The sequence below is a fragment of the Mus pahari genome, chromosome 3 (genome assembly GCF_900095145.1).
Source record: "Mus pahari chromosome 3, PAHARI_EIJ_v1.1, whole genome shotgun sequence".
Lineage (NCBI taxonomy): Eukaryota > Metazoa > Chordata > Mammalia > Rodentia > Muridae > Mus > Mus pahari.
In genome coordinates, this window is record NC_034592.1 from 99681563 (window position 1) to 99687124 (window position 5562).

The window sequence follows — 5562 nt, forward strand, 5'->3', positions numbered from 1 at the left end:
AGCCCTGGCTGTCCTGGAACTCACTTTGTAGACCAGGCTGGCCTCGAACTCAGAAATCTGCCTGCCTCTGCCTCCCGAGTGCTGGAATTAAAGGCGTGCGCCACCACGCCCGGCTCGTAGAAAGATATTTTAATAATATTACTCAGGGAAACAAAAGCAAGCAAACAAACAAACAAAAAACAAAATAAAAAAATAAAAAAAAATTTAAAAAAAGAAAAGAAAAACAAAACAAACAAACAAACAAACAAAAAATTACTCAGGAAAGAGATAAGAACCAGATTTTGACAAAGGGGAGGCTTTCCCTCAGTGGCAACGGTGAGTAATTATAGTTGGACAAGATTGGAATTAACCTGTGTTCATCAGTACTCTGTGTGCATTAACTCTGGGGTAGACAGGAACACCTGTAAATGCAAAACGTCTCACAGCTGCAAGTGCATGTGGCGGAAGGCAGGCAATTCTACTTCGCAATCAGGAAATATGTTCTAATGTTACTTTGAAACCCAGAGCCACTTCCTGCGAAAGGCTGGTTTGGACAGTGGGAAGTTCGCCCACAATGAGGGATATGTTCAGACCTGTTTGTGAGTTTAGATGTACAAAGATCTTGGCCTCACAAGGCCTCTGGGTGCAGATGTGTTTGTTCTTACAAGAATATTATCTGATTGATAGAAATCATATGTTTTCTACAAGGAAACTATTATTCATTGAATAAAGCTGTGACTGTAAGTGATTTAAAAAAAAAGAAAGTAAGAGGGCCCTTTAAAATGTACATTAAAAAAAATATCATGAGAGAGCCGAGAGATACTCAGAGGTTAGGAGCCAGGGAGACGGCTTTGCTGTCCATTCAGAGGACCTGTGCTAAGTTCCTAGCACTCAAATTTGTCAGCTCACAATTGCTTGTAATTGCAGCTCCAAAGGATCCAATAATGCAAACGCTCACGCGCGCGCGCGCGCACGCACACACACACACACACACACACACACACACCCCACACACTAAAAATACAACTACTTTAAAAATAAAAAATATTGCATAGTGGATGGTGTTTACCATGGAAACTCAAAATTAGTCCAAGTGCAGATAAGTGTTTTTGAGGTTCCTAGCTACAAATGAGATATCCATAGTGCTACCCCCAAACTCAGGGACCACTGTGGTAGACGGCAAGTTAAGACTGTAGGAGTCGGAGGTCAGGAAGGACATGACGGACAGGAGCACTTCACTTGTGAAACCATGCCAGCTATGACGGCCTATACAAGATTAAGTCTCTCTCATTAAAGTCCCTGTAGTCTCCAGTAGGTTAATCATTTCCCAGAGGATGGCCACATACCCAAGAGTATATGGGCAGCACAACTTTTACTCAATGCCTTATTTTAAAAAGCATGAAGTCAGGCATAAGGAGGGATGTAGGAGTGGATGTGAGAGAAATGATGGTTGAATATGAGAAAATGCATTGTATGAAAGGTTTAAAGAATCAATGATAACATAGTATAGTATTAAATAATAAACAAACCATGCCATATTTCTCAGTCTGGGGCTGGGTTGTGATATGTATGACTTTTAGGAGCCCAGTGCTTATGGGACGAGCATAGTGGAGTTGCCCTGAACCTGTCCAATGCTAACAAGCATCCCTAATCGTGGTAACCAAGCAGATAAGAACAAAGTTCTACCCATTCCCCATATATCTGTGGCCACGACACTCCTCCCTTGAGATGCACATGCATAAATAAGTTCAGATGACCAAGAAAGTGGTAGAATCAAGGCGGATACACACCTGCACTTGAAGAATCAACGCTGTAACAGCGAGTTGAACCTGATTAATGTCACAGAACCCTCAAGAGCTTCGGCAATTTGTAACCTCACTTGTCCCCCAAAGTAGAGAAGACAGGCTATACTCAAATAGAAAATCTGTCTCAAGGGGAGACTGCAGGTACAGACTCAAAAGTTAAGCAACTGTTTCCACGTGTGAAGGACACCCCACACCTAACTTCTAATGGATTTCTAGACCCTTTCCAGGCACAGCTGGATGCTCTGGCTGGGAGCCTGTGATGCTGCTCCAGGCGGCTTTTCCTACATATGCAAACCCCAGGTCATTCTGGCAAAGCAAACTACTTCACTTCAATAAAGCCTGGTTCTTGAACTTGGGAGTTTCACATCAATATGGAGAGCTCTATTTGCAGCCTTTAGGAAATCCAGGCTGTCTTGGCCTGTGAAGAAAGTCCTCCATGTGAAGGTTTGAGACATAAACCGAAAATTGTGACCTAGGGCAAAGTGTCCAGTCAGGGTAGGAGTGGACAAACATTGCGTCTCCTGAAGATAAAGTAAGTAAGAAGATGTTACTGTAAGAGGGAACATCAGAGACCAAAGAGCTATTGAAAAGTAATAATTAAAGAATAAAAAAGAAAGAAAGAAAGAAAAGGAGAGGGAGGGAAGGAAGGAGGGAGAGAGAGAAAGAGAGGAAACAGGTAAGAAAATGGACCTAACATCCACAGAGGAATATGGTAGATGTGACAGGTGAGGCATGAGAGCGTCCCTTCAATTCCCGGAGGTGGGGGTGCAAAATGGATGGGAGGAAAGCGGTCACCACCTGCAAACAAAGGCTTCTCCGCTTAATTCTGTGTGGGCTGATAAGCAGCGGTGTATTCAGGATTCAGGACCTTTACATCCCTGAGAAGTGGGAGTACCTGCAGTCCTCCTCCTCCCTGGGGTGCTGGACATCCACAAAATCATCCCTTCGAGACCAGGACTAACCTGGCTGGCTTTGAGCCATTCTGATATGCTCTAAATGTAGTCCAGGCTATCACACACAGTCAACTGTGATGGTGAGAGACATTCCAAGCCCACCGCAGACCCACCTGGACTGGGCCTGCCTCTGAGGGCTGCTGGCCTTCCACACCATGTTCTCAAGATGAAGGAGATTTAGTTTCAAGTAGGTTTTAGAAAGGGTTGTGGTATCTTTCTAATTAAACATCCCCCTTTTTTTCTTGAAGGTGTTTCCCCCCCCCTCTGAATTATAAACCTATTACAGAAAAAGTTTTACAAAGGTATACAAATGAAGCGACATTTAATTTGTTAAAAGAAATAAAATTATGCTGAATTGAATATGCCCCAGAAACTCCAGGCTACCCTTAGGTCATAATGCAAATATATTTTATTATAATTTTGTTCTGTGGTGAGTGCAGCATGCATAAATGAGTCAAGAAAAGCTAGACCCTGATAATGTCAGCTTCGGTTAGTGGTACCTGGGCTTTATGTCCTGTGGAACTATAGCTTTGAAGGAGAGTCAGTTATAATGATAGCTTCATTATTTCAGTTTTTGGGGGGAGGCAAAGATTTATGTTACTGGTATAACCTTCTTTGACATTCTATAAGGGCAGACTACAGTCTCCCTTAGACTCAATGAGAATAGGACATTTGGAATAGAAAAAGAAGATTTTTCTGGGAGAGGTTTGAAAATGACATATTTATAAGATTACAAGATGGAAGGAAAAAAAAACCCCTCACTTTTGTGTTTCGAGTTAAATCATAGTTCTATAAAGAACTTGATAGTCTCTGAAACCACAGTATGGAAACTTAGACCACTTTGGTAAGACTGCATGCCAGTCTCTGCCTCTGTCTTTCTGTCTCTCTGTCTGTCTCTGTCTCTGTCTCTGTCTCTCTCTCTGTCTCTGTCTCTGTCTCTCTCTCTCTCTCTCTCTCTCTCTCTCTCTCTCTCGTGTGTGTGTGTGTGTGTGTGTGTGTGTGTGTGTGTGTGTGTGTTGACACATGCATTATGGGGGGGGGGCAAACTCAGGTTATCAGACATGTGTGTGAAGTACTTTTACACAAGGAACCCCCTCCCTGGACTTCTTTCTCTACATCTTGATGCTCAGAGTCCTTCAACAATAGTGTCACTTGTGGCTGAAGAGATAAGCACTCTGCCTAAAAGTTGGGATTTTGCCCAGTATACACTACATGATTCATTGGGCATTGCACTTTAAATAAAATGTAGTAATGCCAGGATCTAGAACTAGACCATGTGGGTTTCCTTGGTTGGGAAGTGTGTACTTGATCTCCACGGTACAGTTCTGTGAGTGAACTCATTTTTGTTGCTTGAACATATTTCATGCATGAAATGAAAAGTGTTTTTTGTCTACTTATAACACCCCCTTTCCTTTCTTCATTTCTCATTCTTCTGTTTTTTGAATTAACATTTTTTAAAAAAATACTCTCTTTTTCCTCTATTCCTTAGTGACTCAACACATGCCAAGACTTAATGATTCATGCCTTGTCTCCTTAAAGGACTTTCGGGAGACTGTGGGAAACAGAGATGTATAAAACTAAATAAAAATAATGAAAATGAATAACCTTTATGAGAGATCCTACTATGTGATCAGCATTGTATTAAGATCACAGAGAATTTCATTCAGAATAATTATCAATAGCAGGCTGAAAGTGTTCCTACTTAGAAGAAATGAAGAAATAGATATTAGGCTCTACTGAAGAACTAGGCTTTCTGGTACCCACACCTATGTATTTTTGCACAATGTGGTATAATCTCTCCAGGGTAGAATCATCTAACAGAGCCAAGATACTATGTAGCTTAAAGGTTAGGAATTGAGGCCTGGCATGAAGGCTTAATGAGTAAAGGCTCTTCCAGCCAAGCCTGAGGGCCAGAGTTTGATCATCACTGCCTCCATGCTGGAAGGAGAGAAGTGACCCCTGTGGGTTGTCTTTTCATCTCCACATGTCACATGTGCATCATGACATGTAGGCCCTCCACATTACAACATACAATTGCAGTGCAGATCAGTTTATCTGAGGGTGAAGAAAAAGGACAATGGTATGTGGGCAGAGAAAGAGAATCACAAGTAATGTAGAGTATATGGGTTTTAAACTGAGCCTTGAATAATGACAATGACAATGACAATGACAACGACGATGACAACAAGGACGATGACGACGATGATGATGATGGGGATGATGATTATGATGATGATGAAGAGTGAGAGATTAACTTTCTTGTTCAGCATAGTCAGTGTCTTTGTCTGAGCTCTACTGGGATGTAATTGAAGTCCATAGAGAATAAACGGTTCTTGGAGCTCTCACAGTTATTAGAAGCAGAGGCAGGGCTGTGGCCAGCATCATCCCTTATGATTTGAATTGTTGTAGTTTGAATTTGACTTTATGCTGTACCCTTTCATGGACCCTAATGAAATAGCCTCTCCAAATTAGTTCAGAAAGTTGACCCAGAGGTTTTAGGGCTGCTACTGGTTAAGGGAATCTTTGTATTTAAAAAATGGTAGTGTGTCCTCAGCTTGGAATGAGCAATGTGATTAGCCAGCACTGTTTTAACAGGAAAACATTGAAGATGTTATAGAAAAGAGAAAAAATGGAAAAGTCTCCTGAGATTAGTAAGATAGTGGAAACTTTACCCTGGTGAATAAAAGATTAAGGTACCGCTGGTGTGTTAAATTTAGATTGTCATTGTATCAGAAAGGGTTGTCTACCTCCACTTTTAGCTGTGTCTATATTCAATGATAAGTCTCAAAATATACGCCAGAGTTCAGAGGTCAATGGTGATAAAA